Raw genomic sequence first — 23,563 nt, 5'->3', positions numbered from 1 at the left:
TACAGATAAGGAGGGAGGCCCAGAGAGGTTAAGTGCCTTTCCCAGGGCCGCACAGCTAATAGTCAGGGGATACAGGACTGAAAGCAGGCAGTATATTCCAGAGTCCTTTACTCCAGATTCACCCTGAATCATGCTGGGCACCTAGCATTGCCCTGCCCGTGGGAAACCTGCCCTCACTGGGGTTGGCAGGAAGTTTGAACTATGTTACTGTTAGTATGCATTTTAATTTATGGGGTTGCTTTTCTTCATTTTATTTTATTTATTTATATATTTGGCTGCAATGGGTCTTAGTTGTGGCATGTGAAATCTTTAGTTGAGGCATATGGCATCCAGTTCCCTGACCAGGGGTTGAACCCGGGCCCCCTGCATCAGGAGTGCAGAATCTAAGGCACCGGACCACTGGACCACCAAGGAAATCCCACTTTTTCTTTTCTTATATAAATAAAATCAATAAGCGTTTTATGTTTGGCTGTGCTGAATCTTCCCCCCGGCAGTGCATGGGTGAGCAGAGGCTACTTTCTTGTGGTGCTTCTCTTGTTGCGGCCCCAGGGCCCCAGAGCACTCAGCAATTGTGGTGCATAGGCTTTGTTGCTCCAAGGCATGTGGGATCTTCCCGGACCAGAGATCAAACCCATGTCCCTGGCACTGGCAGGACGATTCTTATCCACTGGGCCACCAGGGAATCCTGGGACTCCTTTTAATGAAGTCATACAAAAGCTCTTTTCGAATGCTTCTGGTCCTTGGAGTGTAGCCAGAATCATCGTTATCTCCATCATCATCAGGGGCACAGCAGCCCTCAGCATGATCTACCAAGCCCCTCTTATGTAGGACACGATGCCTGGCATGGCAGTGCCCACTTCTGAATCTGAGAAATCAGAAGCTGAGAAGCAAGACAGAGGGGGCAGGGGAACCGAGGTTGTTATTGCCGGTAGTGACTCTCCAAACTTGCTGCATGCCGCAGTCACCTGGGAAGCCCGGGCCCCACCTCAGGGATGCTGGTATAAATGGCCTGGGGACAGAGCCTGGGCATCCACATTTTAAAGCTCCTCTTGGGGATGTGCTGATGTGCACCTGAGACTGGGGACAACTCAACCCCTGACCACACAGCTGTGGCTCAGGAAGCCCCACCCCAGTCCCAGCTGAAAGGAGGGGAACAGGAGACTATGAGGTGTGGCACTTCCCTTCGCACTTCTCCTACACTGGGAATTCTGGAACTTTCCATCCGGCCAAAGGTTCAACCTAAGTGGGGACCTCTGAACCCATTGACTCTGATAGATTTTTTTTTTGGCTGGGTCTTAGTGTGGCACGCAGGATCTAGTTCCCCAATCAGGGATCGAAGCCAGGGCCCCTGCATTGGGAGCGTGAAGTTTTAACCACTGGACCAGGGAAGTCTCGCCTCTGGTAGATTCTTTTTCCCTCTTTACATTGCCATTCCATCCCCCAGCCCTTACCATCATTAAACACTGATCTCCCTCTCTACGTATTTGATATCACAGGGAAAGAGACCCCCAAACATGGCTGAGCTATATGAAAATGCCTAGCACACCCCCAGAACCAATCCTTTTCCAAGAGAGGCCCCGATGAGGAAGAAACGTGTCCACTCTCAGGATGCTGCTTTTAACTGGTAGGTTCTGGGCAGCAAAGATCTGCTGGATTTCTAAAGCCTCTCCCGGCAGCCCGTGGGTGACCGGCGGGAGTCAGGGGTCTGTTAGAAGCACAGAGACAGATGGGAGCCACTCGGCCAAGTCCCTGAGTCAGCAGATGGCCTGGAAACCTCAACAAGGGGGCCCAGGCTGCTCTGCTCCTGCCTGCCCGGCCCCGCCCGGGAGGCAGGAATCTGGGGCTTCCTCAGATGGCCCAGTCAAGAAGCTGCCAGCCTCTCATTTGGAGGGGTTTTTCCACTGCTCCTTCTCCAAGGAGGACAAATTCAGGAATCTCTTAGCTGATGAGCAAAAGACTTGTTCTGGGAGCGTGGACCGAGGCAGGAAGGTATCAACTCAGAGACGTCTATAGTGACCAAGCGCTGGCATTTCCGTGCGGGAGAGGGCGGCTGCTGAGTTAATTCCATGTTATTACAGCCTTACAGGAAGCCAGCCTGGCCCAGCTGTCAGCCAGCAGCGGTTTGTGGGCCTTGGGGGCAGAGGGAGGGAGGAGGAGGAGAGAAAGGAAAACAGGGCCCTCTCCCCCCACCCAAAATTGATCCGGAGTTATTTTTAGGTGCTTATTCATCCCACACATTCCTTTTTGAGAGCCAGGACATGGGCTCTGTACAAAAGCCATTTAGCAGAAGGTAGCTGCTGATGCAGGCAGATGGGGAAGGGGGCACCTGTGAGCACAGGGCCCTCGGGAGAAGGAGGGACAGTGAGAGGGTCTTCAAGGACACCCCCCCCAGTAAAAACATCTGAAGGCAGAGACTGGATGAACAGAAGCTTTCAAAATCTGAATTCCCAAGTTCAAGTCCAGCTTCTAGCTTTCATTGCCACATGGCCTTGTGCAGATTACCTGGAAAATCACATGAGACCCTGGGCTGCAACTCTGGTGCTGTGTGGCCTTGGGCAAGTCCCTCAACCTCTCTGTGCCTCAATTTCCCCATGGATGAAAGGAGGCTAATTAACGTAGGTTAAAAGGAGAATTGCCTAGAACTTCCCTGGCGGTCCAGTGTTTAATATTGTACATACATACACTATTATAATATAGTGTGTATATAGTATACATATTGATATATATCTAGTGTGTATATTATATGTTATTATATACTTATTTCCAACAACTTGGTAATCTGGAAACAGGTGGAAATAGAACCCACCTGCCAATGGAGGAGACACAAGTTCAATCCCTGGTCTGGGAAGATTCCACATGCCACGGAGCAACTAAGCCCATGTGCCACAACTACTGAATAAATAAATAAATTTTTAAAATCACTCTTAAGAGAGGTTGTTATAAGAATCAAGTGAGAAAGAACATATGGGAAGGTACTTGGGAAACTATTAGTGCCTATAAAATTTTCCAAGTTCCAGAAAAGTCCCTTTATTGCTAAGTTTATTAATAAATCATAAAACCTGTCCTCATGAGTCTAACAGGTTTTATTACCTAGAGTCTCTTGCCAATTCTTGCCACATCAACCTTCCTGCTCCTCCCTTTGCCCAGCTCCTGGTACCTGGCTCAACTAGTGTCCCAGAAAGAGGCTCTGTCATGCATAGCTGGGTGACCTGGACCGAGGCCCTTAATTTTATTTTGTTTAAAATATACATATTTATATATTTAGGTTGCAGTGGGTCTTAGTTGCAGCCTGTGGGACCTAGTTCCCTGACCAGGGATCAAACTCGGGCCTCCTGCATTGGGAGTTTGGAGTCTTAGCCACTGCACCACCAGGGAAGTCCCTCCTTGGCTTTGCCCGAGTCTGTTTTTCAGAGATGGTGGAGGGTTGGGAAGAGGTTTCAAGGAGATGACTGACAGCCAGGGCGTGGTGTGTGTGCTCAGTGGCCATGGACTCTTAGGCTCACCTCCAAGGGCTCCCGAGGGGCAGGGCTCAGTGACCAAACCAATCTCTGTCTCCAGTGGGACCAAACAGGGCCAAAGTGTCACGGCACCATTCCTAGTTGGATCTAGTGCTGCCGAGATCATGGTGACAGTCACCCTGATCCCCATCCCTAAACTTCTTCAAGAAGAGACCTGGAAGCTACAGCTCTGGAATTTTCCCAGGGCGTGGCGGTGGAGGGAGGAGCTGAAATCATTTCTCTTTGTTTGGTTCACGCAGAAACCCCCGAAGGCTCTCCTCATGGCATTTCAAGCAGATCTGACTTGCCAATAGGTGGCCTATTCATTTTTTTCTTTTTTTTTTTTTGGCTATGCCACATGGCATGCCTGATCTTTGTGGGACCTTAGTTCTCTGACCAGGGATCGAACCTGTGCCCCCTGCAGTGGAAGCTCAGAGTCTTAACCACTGGACCAGCCAGGAAAGTCCCCTGGCATATTCTTTGTTCTACATTTTCAAACCCATTTTTCTCCTTAAAGCTAGAGACGTCTCTTTAAAATAAAGCTCTTCACCATGTCATGTTGTGCCGTGTTTTTAAAAAGTCTAGAGTTGGTACCAAAAGCACTGGGAAGGGAGGCAGGGCTCTTGGGGTTTGTTCCTGGATCACTGAGCAGATTGATGAGGCTGGGGCCTCCTTCTCTCTCTTGGCTCATGGCTAAATCCCAGCCTCTGGAACATCACCTATTCCAAAGCAGTCACTCAACAGAGAGTGGTTGGAGGCAGGAACGAATGCTTGCAAGAAATCAGTTCACCAGTGTGCCAGGCTCCACTCTGACTGGCACATACTTTGAACTCTTCCCTCCCTCCTGCCAGTGAGTGCCTTTGACTTTAGCAAAGGGCTTTCACACCCATATCTTGTGTCTCAACATCCTGCGTATCAGGGTGCTGTTGCCTTTGACAGATGAGTTAAACAAGACACACAGAAACTAAGGGCTCGCATAAGAAACAGAATTCAGGTCTCTTGTTGGATTCACACACCAGTATTAAGACTGATACCCCTAGACAGCATATTAAAAAGCAGAGACATCACTTCGCTGACAAAGGTCCACATAGTAAAAGCTATGGTTTTTCCATCAGTCATATACAGATGTGAGAGTTAGACCATAAAGAAGGCTGAGCACTGAAGAATTGATGCTTTCGAATCGTGGCACTGGAGAAGACTCTTGAGAGTCCCTTGGACAGCAAGGGGATCAAACCAGTTAATCCTAAAGGAAGTCAACCAGGAATATTCACTGGAAGGACTGAAGCTGAAGCTTCAATACTTTGGCCACCTGATGTGAAGAGCCGACTCATTTGAAAAGACCAATCTGCTGGGAAAGATTGAAGGCAGGGGGAAAAGGGGGCAACAGAGGCTGAGATGGTTGGATGGCATCACCAACTCGGTGGATGTGAATTTGAGTCAACTCCAGGGAACTGTGGAGGACAAAGGAGCCTGCCGTGCTGCAGTCAATGGGGTCGCAAAGAGCCGGATACGACTTATCAACTTATCGACTGAACAACATTAAGACTGCAGGCTCTTTCCATGGCTTCTCGCTGTCTTGTGACAGAATCAGGGGGAACCTTGCTCTTCCCATGGTCTAGAGTTCATGTGTCCACCCAGGCTGACCTGTCCTTGGTACCACCCTGTGCCAATATCAATGCTTGGCTTTGGGGGGTGGAGGGAAATGGGGATAGGTGAATGTAAAAAATGGAGTAAGAACAAGGCTCAGGGGCTGATCTTTCTACTAAAATGAAAGAAATGACCTCTCCTCTGTGACCACCAAGGAAAAGTGTTAAACATAGAATCACCATAGCACCCGGCAGTTCCCCTCCTGGGTATATACCCGAGAACATTAACAACAGGAACTCAGACAGGTGTATGCCAATGTTCAGAGCAGCATTATTCAGAAGAGCCAAAAGGAAGTTGCTGGTCAACAGATGAACGGATATATAAAAGGGAGTATATCCACACGATGGAATATTCTTCAGCTATAAAAAGAAATGAAGTTCTGATTTATGATATGACGTGGATGACTCTTGTAAACTAATTCTAAGTGAAATAAGCCAGACCAAAAGGACAACTGCTGTATGATTTCGCTTATGTGAAATTTAGAATATGGAAATTCGCAGACACGGAAAGTAGAGTAGACATTCCAGGGCACGAGGTTAGAGGGGAAAAGGGAACTATTGTGTCATAGGTGCAGAGTTTCTATTTGGAATGATGAAAAATTGGGGAAACAGTGACAACTGTTGGACAACACAAGGAATGTCATTAACGCCACTGAATTGTATAATTTGAAGATTTTTTTTTTTTAATGTGGACCATTTCTTGTAAGTCTTCATTGAATTTGTTACAGTATTGCTTCTACGTTCTGAGTTTTTGGTTTCCAGGCAGGTAGCATCCTAGTTTCCAGACTAGGGATTGAACATGGACCCCTGCACTAGAAGGTGATGTCTTAACCACTGGACCACCAGGGAAGTCCCTAAACTATACACTTGAAACTGGTTCAAATGGAAAATTTATGTTTTATAAATTTACATTCATATATAAATTTATACTTATATATATAATTTATTTATGTTTTATATATATATATGACCAAAATTTTTTTAAAAAGGATAAATACTTAAAACATGGCTGTAGTACCGCAGAAAACATATGGGTCAGTGAGATAGAACAGCAAGTCTAAAAACAAAGCGGACCATTCAGGTGGTACCAACACAAGGGAAAAAAAAAATTCCCCCTGCTCCAGGGTGTGTGGGGTCAAACGTAAAAAGCAAAACGTTTTAGAACTTGCTTAGAAGAACAAACTTACAAGAAAATACAGAAAAATCTGTTTATACCTTTCGCAATGAGAATACCTTCTTAGGCAAGACATGAAATGATGACACCAAAAAAGAAACATTTTTCCTGTGGTGGTACAGTCTTTGATCTGGGCAATCTGGCAGGATCTAATAAAACTTCAAATACACATAAATATACTTGTATCTTCTAACCCACAGGTCCCCAGTTTCCGGGATCTAATGCCCGATGATCTGAGGTGGAGCTGATGTAATAATAATAGAAATAAAGAGCACAATAAATATAATAGAACCATCCTGAAACCAACACCCCCCCTGAACCCCAGTTCGCGGAAAGACTGTCTTCCGGTCCCTGGTGCCAAAAAGGTTGGGGATCGTTGCTCTAAGCCCTGGGATCTGTCCTAGAGAAACACTCCCATGAGTCATGTTCAAGGGCACTCCCTGAAGCATCGTTCCTAGGGAAAAAGCAAGAGCAACTCAAATCTTTCCACAATAGCACAAAGTCCAAACAAAAGGGCCTTTTAATTCTAAGGAATACTACATAGCAGATTAAAAGGATGAAGCTGATCTAAAAACCGCTAACAGAAAAAAAATTTAAGAAAAAAAAGAGAGAGAGAGAGAAAGACACCCTGGATCGTGCCAGATAAATTTGCTTGCTGGTTAACCAGCTTCTTCCTCATTTTCAAAGGATTTTGCAGGTCAAATACACATCTACCCAGCTCCCCGCTGATAGGGTGTGATGCTATTAACATCTGAAGAACTGACAGACCTGTGATAAGACCTTGGAACCTCCTACCCCAGCAGCTGAACTGTGGGGTTGGGTATTGGTATTCATGCATGTAGTGGGGGGGCCAAGGGCTGAAGGACAGCAGGGAAAGCAACTATAAAAACAGCAGGAGAGCGAACTAAGGCAGGCCAGTGTGAAGGCCAAAAGGGCCAGGGCAAGTGCAGCAAAATTCCAACCACCGGCCGGTCATTTGTGGGCGGGGACACAGCCAGTGATCTCAACGTGTCCTCAGACGCTGCTTCAGGTCATCTGGTCTCCTCCTACTTCCGGCCAGTCCCAGGGCTGAAACTGAAGATCATTCTGGAAGGATCCTGGGTCCTGGCAGATGAGAACAGCGGTGCCAACGGCTTTCCTCCGAATCCTGAAGCCACACAAATGCTTGGCTTTGATCTCACTGGATGTCCTAGGGTCCCCCACGCTGGTGCCCACCCCATTCCGTTTTTTTTCTAGCTCCTTCCGTCTCAGGAAGGAGAGGGAACCTGGTTTTTCTGAGCACCCATTATCACATTTCATCCTCGCGATTACTGTAATTAGAAAGGTAATCAATGTCCCAGATCACGCAATGGACGAGGATCAAGGGCAGGATCGGCATCAGAATCTGGGTCTGTTTACATTAAAACTCATGCTCTTCCCATTGGCTGATGCTCCTGAGGAACACTGAGTACCCCTTGTATGCAAGCATTGCTGTTAAATGCTCCAGGCTGTCCCCAGACATGATAATATGTTTATTTCATACGTTTATTATCATAAACAATGGGGAAAGTGTTAAGAAGAGAAAAGACCGAGGACAGAGCCCCAGGCAAAGTCTCCATCTAGGATGGGAGGAGCGGCCACTGCTGGAGCCCAAGAAAGTCCAGACAGTGTGGAAGGAGAAGATGAGGATCGGGGCCACCCTCGAAGGAGGAGTTGGCCAAATCCTGCAGGCAGGTCCCTGAGGATGGGAACCAGGGGGAGAGGGGGAGGCAAGGCACTCAATTAAAGGTGCTGGGAATTGCGAGGCCGTTCAGTGATTAGGACTCCCGGTGCTTTCACTCCAGAGGGCCGGGTTCAATTCCTGGTGGGGGAACTAAGACCCCAAAAACTTCACGGTGTGTCTGGAAAGAAAAAAAAAAGCTGCTGGCTAGGTCTCTAATATCACTTAGGGAGCAACCACAGCAGACAAACTCAGATCTAAATCTGACTGTGAGATGCTGAACATCTGGGGAGAGGGGAAAGAGGGAGGCAGGGAGGTGGCCTTTTCTTTGGAGAAGGCTAACGGTGAAGAGTAGAGAACCCCAGGAAGGTTCCTAAGGGGATGGAAGAGTCCTGAGAAGCCAGCAGGGTGTGTAAGGATGGGGAAGATCCACACTTGTTCACGGGCAGATGAGAATCGCAACCGAAGAGAGATGGATGATGGAGGGAGGAGAAGACAGACTCAAGGGAACCAGGGAGTCAGTGAATCATGGTCGGGGGCGGGGAGGGGGGTGTATCCAACAACGTAATGGTGGGAAAAATCAGAAATGGGGAAGCAGCTGGCAATGGAGGATAGCCATCTTTCCAATAAGACGAAGTTAGCTCCAGGCAGGAAGGAGGAAACAAGAGAACGTGGTGTCCTGGAATTGAAGGTGGGAAAGGGTTCTCTGATAGAAAGGGGGGCAGATCATGAGGAGGGAGAGGGGTGTGAAAAGAAAGGACAGGAGTGGGGGGGTACCTCGAGGAAGAAGCAGGGTGGGAAAGTGGGTTTAAAGGTTGAGGGAAGGACTTCCCTGGTGGTCCAGTGGCTAAGACTCCAAACTCCCAATGCAGGGGTCCCAGGTTCGATTCCTGGTCAGGGAACTAGATCCCACATGCTGCAACTAAGATCCGGAAAGTGAAAGTGTTAATTGCTCAGTCGTGTCTGATTCTTTGCAACTCTATGCACTGTAGCCCGCCATGCTCCTCTGTCCATGGGATTCTCCAGGCAAGAATACTGGAGTGGGTTGCCATTCCCTTCTCCTGGGGATCTTCCCGACTCAGAGATGGAATCTGGGTCTCCCGCATTGCAGGCAGAATCTTTACTGTCTGAGCCACCAGGGAAGCCCAACTAAGACCCAGAGCAGCCAAATAAATAAATACTTTAAAAATAAAGAAAGAAAGGTTGGGGGACACATGGGCATGTTTACAGGCTGAGAGGACGGACGATGGGAGGGAAAATTACTGAATGGGTATAATGACAGAGCAACGTCTCGGGGACACCAGCTGGGCAGGCCAACCTCCCAGCAGCGTCCTGCAGCCTTGCCACCCTGGCTGCTTCCTCCGTGAAAATCGCACCTCTTATCACACGAACTGCTGCAAAGCCACAGTGGCCCGCCCGAAATTCACATGCCTGTAACTTTTAGAGGAAACTACAGGAATTTACACTTATCCTAATGACATTTCATAAACTGTCTTTATGACCATCTGTTCTGGTACAAAGACCAAGAAAACATTAAACCCTTTCCGGGGTTTGCCAAATTCCTCTTCGGTTCAGCTGTAGCACTGGGTACTTGCCAGGGAGTGTGAAAAACAAAACACTGTCCCTGTTCTCAAGATGCTTAGAGTGGAGGGTGGGGACAAACACAAAGACATCATTTTAATACAGTTTCAATATCATGACAGATGCTCTAGAGGAAGGAAGAGGGGCGGTTCCCATTGCCCCAGAATTGGCTGCTGGAACCCAAAGCTAAGTGAGGCTCAAGTGGTGATATGAGCTCCACCTTCTGGAGCCAGCTCCCAGCCAGCCTCCTAAGAGGCACCCAGACCCCCAGGCTGCTCAACAAACCACCTAGGAACATGCAGGATGCTAGGGCTGCCAGGCGGAGGGGGTGTCACTACCCAGCCCAGGGCTCAGGGTCCATGGTGGCTGAGTGGAGTTCTGGAAGATGACTAGAAGCTGCCCTGGTGAAGCAGAGTAAGCGTGCTCTTGGAAGGGGTGGGGAGGTGTGTGGCAGGCTGGTGTCACTAAGGCAAAAAGTCCAAAACAGGTGAGTCTGGGGAGCTGGCAATCAGGGGTCACAGAGGAGAGAGCTTTGCAATGACAAGCTATCAAGGCTGGGAGTCGAATTGGATGGAAGGTTTTTTCCAAATTATAGGTGCTCTCTCACCCAGGAGGGCATTCCTTCCACACCGCTCTGATCCCCAAGCTGCAGAAGATGAGGCTGACTGATGGCAGGGGATGCGAGCAGGTCTGAGTGTGAGAGGCTTCGCTGGCACCTGTATGGAGGACAATATCAAGGATGACCGTGCAGATAGCAGTCTGATGGTTGGGACTCGGCCCTTTCACTGCAGAGGATCCAGGTTCCATTCCTGGTCAGGGAACTAGGATTCCGAAAGCCGAGAGGCGTGGTCGGGGGGGGAAAAAAAAGGTTCTGGCCAAAATAAAACCAAAACAAAAAAAGGACGGCGAGGTTGAAAGAGACTCATGAGAACGCTGCTGCAATGGTCCAGACATGAAATGATGAGGCCTGCCCCTGAGCAGCGAAGGGAACAAAGAGAGGAGAGGACAGAGACAGGAAGTATCCAGGAGGTGAAACCCAGCGGATGGGGGGTAAGGGACAGGCCGGGAGCAGCAGGTAGGGCCAGGGGACTTCGGCAATTAACACAGCCACGGGCTTGCTGGGGCAAGGTGGGACGGGAACCCAGCACAGAGGCGGCGTTAGCTTCAGGCAGGAGGTGGAATGGATGGATTTGAGTTCAAATACATTTACAGGTCCGGTGGTGGAAGCAGCGAATATTTACACCTGATGACTTTGGTTTTCTGTGGAAAGTACGAGCTGAATGAGTAACAGGGTCACAGACCAGCAGCGTCAGAGGCCCAGCTGCATGTGCAGGGTGCTGTGTCTTTTGACTCTGCTTATGGTATCTTTTGATCAACTTCTTTATAGCTTCTTGGTATCACACATGCTTTAAAAACCCCTCCCCCGGGGGCTTCCCTGGTGGTTCAGTGTTTGAGAATCAACACTGATTCTCAGAGCCCGGAGGTCACGGGTTCCATCCCTGCTCTGGGAAGATCCCATGTGCCTCAGGGCACCTGTGCCACAGCTACTGAGCCTGGGAGCCACAACAAGAGAAGCTACTGCAATGAGAAGCCCCTGCTCTCCGCAACTAGAGGAAAACCCTCGAGCAGCAAGGAAGACCCATAAATAAGTATTTTTTAAAAGAAACCATTCCTTCTATATGGCAGTTTAAAACAAACAAAAACAAAATAAACAAATAAAAGCAAGGTGGGGCCCTATATGCTGATATAAACAACATCCAAGATGTCCATTGTTGAGTGGATGCTGTTGATATGCACCTTGTTGCCTGCATGTTGTTAAGTGGATGCTGTTGATATATATATTGTTGTATATACAGTTGACATGCTTGGAGACTCACAGACTGCCTCAGGGAGATCATCAGAGACTGGAAGGGACCTGCCTGCTCTGGGAGTCAGCTGGTTGGAGTGGATGTTACGGAGGTCACCGGGCAACCAGGCAGAGGGTATAAGCGAGTGCACTGACCCCAAGGACCCTGCTGGCCGAGGGGAGAGGGAGAGGACGCCTTTCAGACACAGGGCAGCTCCTGATCCCAGGAACAGAGATCACCTGGGATCAGAGGAGAGTGCACTGAGGTTTGTAATCAGCTTATAGTGTTCTAAGGTTCCAAAAAGACTAAGTAGCATTGACAAGGGTGAACAGCTCACAGGCTAACTGGGCTGCTACATTCTGGCTTCAGGGCCTAATTAACCTTCACTGTCAGGCTGTGTCACTTTTCACAACATCATATGAAACAGTTTACAGTATGAGCACAATTTCCTAACAAAAATTATCAATATATTAATATATACATATGTGTATATACGGGTCTTCCCAGGTGGCACTAGTGGGAAAAGAATCCACCTGTCAGTACAGGAGACTCAAGAGATGCGGGTTCAATCCCTGGGTCGGGAAGATCCCCTGGAGGAGGGCATGGCAACCCACTCCAGTATTCCTGCCTGGGAATTCCACGAACAAAGGAGCCTGGAGGGCTACAGTCTACAGGGTCTCAAAGAGTTGGACACTACTGAAGCGACTGAGTGCATGTGTATATATGGGCTTCCCTGGTGGCTCAGCGGTAAAGAATCTGTGTGCCAATGCAAGAGACTCAAGAGACTCGGGTTTGATCCCTGGGTCGGGAAGATCCCCTGGAGAAGGAAATGGTAACTGGCTCCAGTATTCTTGCCTGGGAAATTCCATGAACAGAGGAGCCTGCAGGCTACAGTCCAAAGGACTGCAAAGAGTCAGACACGACTTAGTGACTAAACAACAGCAAATGTGTATATATACACACATATTTATAGGCAGTGTATTTATAGGCAGGTAGTGGAAAGAAACACACTAAAATATCAATAGCAGTTATCTGTGTGGGATTTAAAAATGTTTTTCTAGATTTTCTACAATTAGAATTATTAACAGAAAAATGTTATTAAAAATAATCACTGAATAGGAAAGCATCAAAGTTATTCACATTTTTCAAAAATAGACTTAATGGGAAAAGATACCTTGGCAACATACCCTGAGGATTTGAATAAACAGAAGATGAAGTCCTCTGCTTGACTTATGGGGTAATATTGGAAACAACGTGAGACTTAGAAGACCTGGATTCATGCTACTTAGCAAAGTCTTAACTCCCTAAGCTTCTTTTTCCTTATGTAAAACAAATGTGGAAACAATAAAACTTGCTTTTATTGTTGTTGTAGAGATCAAGTGAGACACTGTAAATGAAAAAAAACTCAATCCGTGAAACCATGTTAGTTTAATATTATTAGTCATACCACCTTACACACTTTATTAATGCGTGAGCGTACCTCCAATTCAAAATTAAACTGCGACTGTAAACACAAGGCCAATTCTTGAATACTCAGTCACTTTGATTTCATAAAACAGACATTAAAATCAGGGTACTGACCCATAATAATAGGGTGTCTCATTTCCTCTTATTCTCGTTTAAAAAATTTTTTTTAATTGAAGTATAGTTAATTTACAATATTGTGTTAGCTGCAGGAGTACAGCAAAGTGAGTCAGATATACAGATATATATCTATAGATTCTTTTCCATTAGAGGTTATTACAAGACATTGGGTACAGTTCCCTGTGTTATACAGTAGGTCCTTCCTTATGTATTTTATACACAATAACTTTCAACTTCATCTCCTATCCTTCTGTGCCTCACTCGCTCTGCTCCAGATATTCAGGCAGTCTTGACTCTTGAACAAGCTGGTTCTTGCTTCAGGGCCTCTGCACGTAGTGTTTCCTCCACCTGAAAACCTCTTCCCAGGGTCTCTGCTTGACTAGTTCTCTTTTAGTTGTGGCATGTGGGATCTAGTTCCCTGACCGGGGCTCGCTGGAACCTGGGCCCCCTGCATTGGGAGTGTGGAATTTTAGCCCCTGGACCACCAGGGAAGTCCCTTCTTTCTTGACAATGAGGCCTCCCTTTCATCCTGTCCTACCCACTTCATTCAAAAATTTATGGGGTCACAATTACATGCCAAAAAGATCTTTAAAGAGTGCAGGGGGCAATCATGACATTCATTGGCCTTTGAAGGTTTTCCATTGTCCTTAAGATAAGATATAACCTTCTCAACACAGCCTCAAGATGCTGTGCATCTATCCTGTGGCTTCATCCCCACCTTAAACCCCTCCATGTCTACCCTGCAGGCATGCCACACCATTCCTGGAATGAGAAGTGTTTTCTCCACCCCTGGAATGTCCTTGACCTTCTCTTCCAGCTAATTCCTGCTCTTCCTTCCAATCTTGGCCTCAATCTCCTCTCCTGCCATCCCCAGGGCGGTTTTACTATTATTTACCCACAGCACCTGTTCTTCATGGCTACAACATGTTTGTCATCACATGTTGAACACTCTGCCCACCCACTGGACCCATGAAAGTGGTATCTGCCTTATCCATTCACCATAGGTGCCAACAGGGCTGGCACAATGCCTGCTCGTGGCAAGCAATCAATAAATGCCTGTTAAATTATCTCTCAAGAAACTGATATTTTCAGAAAACTCATTTATTTCCTTGTATCCATGAAAGAGTATTAAATAAACTAGTTTTTTCTCTTTTGTCTGTCACTAAGCCAAAAGTTGCCAAGCTCTAAACTGCTTTAATTATGGTAGTTGGTATATGCAAGTGTGTGCTCAGTCACTCAGTTGTGTTCGACTCCTGTGACCCCATGGATTGCAGCCCACCAGGCTCCTCTGTCCACGGGATTTTCCAGGCAAGAATACTGGAGTGGGTTGCCATTTCCTCCTGCAGGGAATCTTTCCGACCCAGGGATTGAACCCACGTCTCCTGCATTGGCAGGCAGATTCTTTACCACTGAGCCTTCTGGGAAGCCCATTTTAGTATATTTCAGTTTCTTATGATTTTAGTATATTTTTAAGCTTTTAAAAAATTAAATGCCTGGTAAAACCCTTTTTTCTAGATCAATATCCTCATTTTATACATACACACACACACGCAAAGCCCAATACAAAACAAACAAACAAATCCAGTAGCCCCGAGAAAATTAATATTCCTATTTTTCAGGAGACAAGAGTTTTAGTTGCTTCTACAAGCCTTTGATCTTGGGATGCTTAAGGAGGCATTGACAGATACATATAGACACACACTGGAACATTCCAGAACACACCTGCTACAAAACTCATAAACAGAAGCAAACCATTCTGACCGTGCACCCACTTCCTCCTTGCTAATGTATCCCCAATCGCTGCCCTAGGAGGATTTGCTGCTAATCCATTCCCGCTGCTGGTCAGGCAAGGCCAAGGTACACGGGATGGGGTATGCTATTCAAGGACTTCAGGAGTGAGGCTGCAGGATTCAAATGAACCCCAAGCAGCAAACATCCACATTCATCACCCACCTGACATTTAAGAAGGACTGGGAGGTGTCTGGAGTGGGGCTGCAAGGAGATCAAACCAGTCAATCCTAAAGGAAATCAGTCCTGAATATTCATTGGAAGGACTGATGCTGAAGCTGAAACGCCAATACTTTGGCCACCTGAAGCAAAGAGCTGACTCATTTGAAAAGACCCTGATGGAAAGAGTGAAGGCAAAAGAAGAGGATGGCAGAGGATGAGATGGCTAAAAGATTGGAGAGTGAGACAGCCCCACCACATAAACAGAAGGGCCTCAGCCTCACAATGGGTGTCCAAGAGGACCCGGGGAACGTGGAGTCCAGGCTCCAAAGGGGTGCCCACCTTGCTGGGTCTGCAAGAGGGGGTGAGGGCGGGGCTCTTGGCAGAGACTCTCAACTGGTGAAGACTTGGGAGGCAGCCAAGCGCCGCCCGGATGAGAGGGAGCTGGGTTGAGGGGAGACACGCTGGGCCGCCCCTCGGGATGAGGGCGCCGGGGACACAAAGCTTCACCTGTCAGGCTCCGCCCACCCAGTTCTCCCAGGCCTGGCCCTGCGCCCGCCGCCAGCAGCTGCCGCCCTCCCTCCCCCCCCCCTTCGGTGGCCTCTGGCCCTCTCTCAGGGACAGCTGCACCATAGCCGCGGGCAGGAGGGGCTTCATCACAACCCTCCCAGCTCTGGCTCCTGAGAACAACCTCAAATTGCTGAAATCTCCCCGGCCGCCAGCAGCAGTCAGTGGCCCCACAGCACTTGAGTGATGAGCGAAGGACTAGTGCTTCTAGCAGTCCTGGGGACCGGAGGCTCTCTTCAAGGCCCCCTTCGTCCTCTGCAAGCTCGCCTGGCTCAGTACCACTCTGTGGCTACACCTGGGAGCCCTCCTCCCTCTGTCCAGAGCCTTCTGGACAGCCTGCAGCCAACAAGACAGCAAGGCAACAGAGCAAACACACAGAAGGAAACCCTAAAGGGAAATGCAAAGCAGACTCTTTAAATTTTTCACAAAGGCAACGCCCGCTCACTGCAGAAAATTATGTATACATGTATGTGCGTGCCTGCTTGCTAAGTCCCTTCAGTTGTGTCCGACTTTTTGCGACCCCATGGGCTGTAGCCTGCCAGGCTCCTCTGTCCATGGGATTCTCCAGACAAGAATGCTGGAGTGGAAGGGGATAGATACATGCATGTTATGGAAAAACCCCAATTTTTTGGCCAAGCTAATATAAATTTATCTATACATATCCGAGAGCATCCCTGGTGGCTCAGACGGTAAAGAATCCGCTTGCAATACAGGAGACCTGGGTTTGATCTCTGGGTCGGGAAGATCCAGTGCAAAAGGGAACAGCTACCCACTCCAGTATTCTTGGAGAATTCCATAGACAGAGGGCTCCAGTCCACGGGGTCGCAAAGAGTCAGACAGGACTTAGAGCAACTAACACTTTCACTTCACTTTCATACATATAGGAATGAATACTATAAATACAAATTTTGGCTATGCCCTGGCACTGGCAATGGGAACGGAACAGTCGGTCTCCTTAGAATACAGTCAGTGACTGTCTGTATTTCCAGGAGGAGCCCAGGCCACAAACCACGAGAATAAATAGAGGGTGAAGACTGTCCTCAAAATGAACACTCAGGTAACCTAGAAATGGCTGTAGGTAGAGGGATGTCAGCTGAGCGGGTTGTGACAGGTGCATGCATGGAAGATGGTCTGAAGCCTGATGGATTTTATTTGATCTTGAATGCGAACTCCCCAGCATTGAGAGGTTTCTTGAACTTTGCGCCCTTGGTCTCTGGTGCAAAATGGGTGCTGGTAAGAGCTTGGGGATAAATTTCATGCATCTTGCATTTCCCAGCATTCTCAGAGTCAGTTGCTCCAGCCCTAAGGAAGGCAGAAACCTTTACTTAAATCATCACACAGGGGCAGCGAGAGCCCATCCCAAGCTGTCTTCTCCACTTTTTTTTGTTGTTGTTTGTTTTTTTAATGATTTTATTTATTTACGGTTGTGCAGGCTCTTCATGCTGCGTGGGCTGTTCTCTAGCTGCAGTGAGCAGGGGCTGCTCTCCAGTGGTGGGGCGTGGGCTTCTCACCACGGTGGCTCCTCTTGTTGCAGAGCACGGGCTCTGGTGCCCACAGACCTCAGTACTGCAGCTCCCAGGCTCCAGAGCACCGGCCCGGTGGCTGTGATGCACAGGCTCAGCTGCTCTGTCATGTGGGGTCTTCCCAGACCAGGGGTGGAACTCGCATCCCCGGCATTGGCAGGGAGCGATTCTTTACCACTGAGCCACCAAGAAAGCACTCAGGTGTATTTTAGATTCTAGTTTTCCACATTCCTACCTGGTGAGAGAGGCCTGGGAGCTGGGAGTCCTCAGCCACAGTCCTGGCTCTGCCATCAAAAGCTCTGGGGCCTCTGGCAAGTGCCTGCTCCTCCCTCGGTCATGTCTGACTCTTTGCAACCCTGCGGACTGTAGCCCGCCAAGGCTCCTCTGTCCATGGGATTTCCCAGGCAAGACTACTGGAGTGGGTTGCCATTTCCTTCTCCTGTCTTCTCCACTTTTCGATCCTCTCTTCCCCACCAGGTGAGGAAATCCTTGGAAAACTGTCCTAGCTGAGATAGGTCCGATGATTGTGCAACAGCTAGGGAGATGGTGCATTTTTGATTATTCAAGATTCCACCACCCAGAGGGCTTCCCGATAGCTCAGTTGGTAAAGAATCTGCCTGCAATGCAGGAGACCCTGGTTCCATTCTGGGGTAGGGAAGATCTGCTGGAGAAGGGATGTGCTACCCACTCCAGTATTCTTGGGCTTCCCTTGTGGCTCAGCTGATAACAAATTCTGCCTGCAGTGTGGGAGACCTGGGTTTGATCCTTGGGTTGGGAAGATCCCCTGGAGAATGGAAAGGCTATCCACTCCAGTATTCTGGCCTGGAGAATTCCATGGGCTGTATAGTTCATGAGGTCGCAAAGAGTCGGACACGACTGAGGGACTTGCACCCAGAGGTAACCTTTTTATTTATTTCCTTCTTTTCCTTATGCTATCTTTTCATCTTTATTTTTACCAATAAATGAAATCTTTTAAAAAGAGATGGTTAGTTGTGTGTTATGTATGGACGAGACCCTTCGTTGTTCACCTGAAACTATCACAGCATTGTTAATTGGCTAAAACCCAATACAAAATAAAAAGGTTTTTTATAAAACAAGAGAGGGTTAGACTATATTCCATATAAACTTTAGAACATTTTAAAATTTGTTTATTTAGCTGCATCGGGTCTTAGTTGGGGCACGTGGGGGTCTTCATTTGGTCATGTGGTATCTTTGGTCGAGGTGCGTGGACTCTCTAGCTGTGATGCCCTGGCTTACCTGCTGAGCCTCATGTGGGATCTTAGTTCCTGACCAGGGATCGAACTCGCATCCCCTGCATTGTCAGGGAGATTCCTAACCACTGGACCACCAGGGACGTCCCTAGATAAACTTTTAGATGTAATTTTTTTCCTTGAAGTTGAAGAATTCCACATTATTAAAAATAATACAAATATAATTTTACAAGATTACATAATATGATAAACACCCTATGGATGTTTTGGTTCATTTCAGCAACTATTTATTTTATGCCTACTATGTGGCAGGCATTTCCAAGCACTGGATGCATCAGAAATTACTCATCCACCATCTGTTGAATGTTTAGGTTGTTTAAATTTTTTCATTACTTTTGTTTAAAAAAAAAACAACTTTGTTATTTATTTTTTGATTGCTCTGGGTCTTCATTGCAGTGCACAGGCTTAGTTGCTCTGAGGCATGTGGAATTTTAGTTCCCTAACTAGGGATCAAACCCAAGTCCCCTGCTTTGGAAGGTGGATCTTTAACCACTGGGTTACTAGGGAAGACCTTACAATTTTCCATTATTAAACTGGCTTCCCTGGTGGCTCAGATGGTAAAGAATCTGCCTGCCAATGCAGGAGACCTGGTTTCGATCCCTGGGGTCAGGAAGATCCCCTGGAGAAGGAAATGGCAACCCACTCCAGTATTCTTGCCTGGAGAATTCCATGGACAGAGGAGCCTGGCGGGCTACAGTCCACGGGGTGCCAAAGGGTCGGACACAACTGAGTAACTAACACACACATATGATAAACATCTTTGTATGTAAGAGGTTTTTACATTTCAAGTTGTTTTCTTAGGGTAGATTCTTAGAGGTTGAATTACTGGGTCAAAAGGAGTAGTAATATTTTTAAGATTCTTGACACACTGTGCCAAATTGCTTACCAAAAAGGCATATCAATTTGTACTTTCTTTATCAGAAGAGTATCTATTTTGCATATCCTGCCATTATTTATTTTTGTCACTAGAAAAAAATGTATCAATATCTTATTAGATTAATTTGTATATTTTACTTTCTCATTTTTCTTGTGTTTTTGAATTTTTTTCTTCCTTTGAGTCATCTATTCATGACCAGTTACCTACTAAAGTCTGTGTCTTTCTTAGAGGTCTGTATAAGTTGTTTATATACTAAGACATTTACTCTGAACTCCAGCAGCAGTTTGACTTATTGCAGTTCCAACTTGAAGGATTTTTGTTGTTGTGTTTTTGTTTTTTAATTAATATTTTGCTTGTTAAATACAAAATGGAAAAAATACTCTATCATTTTAAAACATATTATCTTTAAAAAACAGTATCTATGATTTTATTCTTTTACTGATTTCAATTTTTTAATAAAGATCATCAAAATCACACATGAATATAGTTTTAAAGTCAGGTGGTAACACTATCAAGAAAGTGAAAAGACAACCAAAGAAAGGGAGAAAATATTTGCAAATCATATATCTGATCAGAGTCTAGTATCCAGAATATATATAGGGGCTTCCCTGGTGGCTCAGTGGTAAAGAATCTACCTGCCGATGCAGGAGATGTGGGTTTGATCCCGGGTCGAGAAGATCCCCTGGAGAAGGAAATAGCAATACACTCTAGTATTCTTGCCTGGAGAATCCCACGGACAGAGGAGCCTGGCGAGCTATAGTCCATGAGGTCACAGAAGAGTCAGACACAAATTAGCAACTAGGACAACAAATCCAGAATATATAAAGCACACTTACAACTCAGCAACAAAAAGAAAAAACAATCTAGTTTAAAAATAGGTAAAGAACACAAATGAACATTTATCTAAAGAAAGTACACAAGTGGCTAAAAAGCACTTGAAAAGATACTCAACATCATTAGTCATTAGGGAAATGCAAATCAAAATCATGAGCTACTACTTCATGCCCATTAGGATGTCAGCTGAAAAAAAAAAAAGCAAAACAGAAAATAACAGGTGTTGGCAAGGATGTGGAGAAACTGGAACCCTCTTACATTGCTGGTGGGAAATGTAAAACAGCATAATTTCGTTGGAAGGGTCTGAAAATTCCTCAAAAATATAAACACAGAATTACCACATGACCCAGCAATTCCACTCCTAGGTATATACCCAAAGAATTGAAAATAGGTATTCAAACAAATACTTGAACAATGAATGTTCATAGCATTGCTATTCACAATAGCCCCAAAGTGGAAATAACCCAATGTCCTTCAGTTAAATGAATGGATAAACAAACAAAGCTGGTATTATTCTCAGGACAGAATGTTATTCAGCCACAAAAAGGCATGAAATACTGAGACATGTTACAACAAGGGTGAACCTCAAAAACATCATGCTAAGTGAAAGAAGCCAACACAAAAGGTCACATATTGTGTGATTCCACTGAAATCAAACTTCCAGAATGGGTAGAGATAGAAAGTAGATTAGTGGTTGCCAGGAGCTGGGGGATGGGAGGTGGGGGAGAGGAAAGGAGACCGGGAGGTGGGGAAGGGCTGCTTTAAAAAAAAAAAAAATGTCTGTGCCAGGTCTTAGCTGAGGCACGTGGGAGCCTTAGCTGAGGGATGTGAGTTCTGGTTCCCTGACCTGGGCCCCCTCCATCGGTAGAGTGGAGTCTTAACCACTGGACCAGCGGGGAAGTCCCAGGGAGGGGCGGCTTCATGGGTATGTGGTTTCCTTTGCAGGAGGCGATGAAAGTGTCTTAGAACTGAGCAGGGGTGGAGGTTGCACAGCACTCCGAATGTACTAAATGCCACTGAATTGGATGCTTTCAAATCGCTAATGTTCGCTTTGTGCCGTGTGAATCTGACACCACCACCACCAAAACCAAGCGGTAAGGACAGCTTCTAATCATCAGTGAGCCATGGTCTGTCCCCCCCTCCCCACTCTACTTCCCACTTTTGATCTCCTTTCCCTTCTCCTAATGATTTCGAGATGTCCAATTAATATAATGACCCTGCTATTTCATTTACTAATTTCATCTTATTTTCAATGTTTATTTGTCTATGGCTCTCCAGTTGCGGCAGGTGGGCTCTGGAGCACATGGGCGTTAGCTGCTCTGTGGCATGTGGAATCTTCACAGACCAGGGATCGAACCCATGTCCCCTGCATTGGCAGGCAGATTCTTAACCACTGGACCACCAGGGAAGTCTAGGTTTTTTTTCTCAATATTTATTTATATGGCTGTGCTGGGTCTTAGTTGCGGTCCACAGGAGCTTTAGTTGAAGCATGTGGGATCTAGTTCCCAGACCAGGGGTTGAACCTGGGTCCCTTATGTTGGGAATGCGGAGTCGTAGCCCCTGGACCAGCAAGGAAGTCCATAAATATATTTATGTTGAAACTTCTGGATTGATTCTCCGTGACTCTCATTTATTCTCTGTGCTTTTCAACTCTTTGTCCTAATTTGCTACTTTGTGAGAGATTTCTTCGCCTTTATCTCCTCTACCTTCTAATGAAACTTGAGTTCACGACCCTCTTGAACTCTATGGGAATACTACTTGGAAGTTTCTGCAGATTTCCTTCTAGCTGGCGTTGTCTTTTTGTAAGTTGCTCTTTCCTGACTATTCTTTTGTTTGTGCTGGGACTTGCCTTTCCTTACCTTCAGCTAAACCTTGATTAGCTGTTGTATCAGCCGTGAGGCTCTAAAAAGTTAGTTGAAAGGTGCATGTGGAAGTGCCAGGGGGTGGAGCATATCAACTGGCAAATTTTGTTTTAGGGCGGGCGGACAGGGAGCCAGGCTACCTCTGGGCCTCCCAGAGATCAGGTTATGGAGGGTTTTGCTCTAAGGACTTGAATTTCTCCAGAGAAGCATCTTTTGATCCCCCACCTGGGAGGTGGATGCACTTGACTCATCTGGGTGTAGTGATGGGTCCAGGATAATTCTTTGTTCTTAGCACCCTCTGCCACGTAGAGGTTTTCTGTTTGTTGTTGCTGTTGTTTTTGTTTTCAGCTGTGCAGCGGGCTTGCAGGATCTTTGTTCCCCGACCAGGAACTGAACCTGTGCTGCTGCAGTGGAAGTGCCGAGTACCTAACCCATGGACCAGCAGGGAATTCCCAGCATGGTGTTTCTGAGTGAGGATCTCCCCTGGGTCAGTTTCTCCCGCCTGGTCCACCGCTGCAGGATAAACGCCTGCCTACTGGAATGCAGCATTGTAGGGGGAGTGTCAGTTCTTACAGACAGACATCTGACTTCAGTCCTGCCTCCCCCCCACCCCCACCCCCACCATGATGCCTCCAAGTTCAGGTGTATGGGCACGCAGCAGAATACATCTGCACTCCTCTTGTTACCATCTCTCCAATTCTTCCTAAACTGTGTTAAGTATCTCATTGGCTAGTGTTCCCTTTCTCATCCTTTGTCTTGGTGGGCCTTTATCATTCTTGTTTTCACTAGTATTGTAATAAGTCTTGAGAGATGAAGGCCACTCCACTACTTTAGCTGAAGTTCCCTGTTGTGCCCTGACTCATGAAGCCAGTGATAAAACGACCGCCCCTCAAAGAGCTGTGTTGAGGTCTTAAACCCCAGTACCTCAGAATGGGACCTTGTATGGAAAAAGGGTTGTTGCTCAGTCGAGATGAGATCACACTGGTTAAGGGCAGGTCCTTAACCCAAAATGACTAGTGTCCTTATAAGAAGAGAGAGACACAGAGACCCACAAGGAGACACCTGTGTGACAGAGGTTGGAGCGATGTGCCTACAAACCACAGAATAACATGGAGTGCCAGCGAACATCAGAAACTATTAATAGGAGGCAAGGAAGGAGTTCTTCCTGTAGGTTTCAAAGGGAGCATGGCCTTGCCAACAGCTTGATTTGGGACTTCTAGCCTCCGGAACAGTGGGAAAATAAATCTCTGTTGTTTTAAGCCACCTGGTATATGGCACTTCATAACAGCCAACCTGGAAAACTAAACCAGAACCCTTACTTCTTGTGATCGTATAAATTGACGTTGTTTTCATTGTGACTTTTGTAAAAACTTTTTATTTTGTATTGGAATACAGCCGGCTAACAATGTTGTGATAGTTTCAAGTGAACAGAGAAGGGATTCAGCCAGACATATACATGTATCCATTCTCCCCTAGACTCCGCTCTCATCCTCACTGTAGTATTTTTGATGGCTTTAAAACTTAAAGTTCCTCTACTCCAAACTTCCTTTGACCTTCTCCAAGTATTTTTCTAAAGGTTTGATTTTTTTCCCCCTCAAATGTAACCATTTTATCTGTTTGAAATTTATACAGGCATGCAGCTTGAGGTGAGAAC

The 23,563-nt window shown here is 46.6% G+C and overlaps 1 protein-coding gene and 1 long non-coding RNA gene across 7 annotated transcripts in view; one reads left to right on the top strand and one right to left on the bottom strand.

The window, feature by feature from the left end:
* The window catches only part of HIP1 (huntingtin interacting protein 1), a 133,197-nt gene that overhangs the window by 85,944 nt on the left and 23,690 nt on the right, over window positions 1-23,563 (bottom strand). The window lies entirely within an intron of this gene.
* LOC145532537 (uncharacterized) lies at window positions 20,756-23,265 on the top strand. Its single transcript, XR_014073327.1, has 3 exons — window positions 20,756-20,874; window positions 20,993-21,141; window positions 21,326-23,265. It is a non-coding gene; the product is annotated as an uncharacterized LOC145532537 (long non-coding RNA).

Source organism: Giraffa tippelskirchi, chromosome 13, assembly GCF_054371585.1.
Source record: "Giraffa tippelskirchi isolate mGirTip1 chromosome 13, T2T-mGirTip1v1.2.pri, whole genome shotgun sequence".
Taxonomy (NCBI): domain Eukaryota; kingdom Metazoa; phylum Chordata; class Mammalia; order Artiodactyla; family Giraffidae; genus Giraffa; species Giraffa tippelskirchi.
Note: the sequence above shows the minus strand (reverse complement) of the source record. Positions and strands in the feature narration are given on the sequence as shown.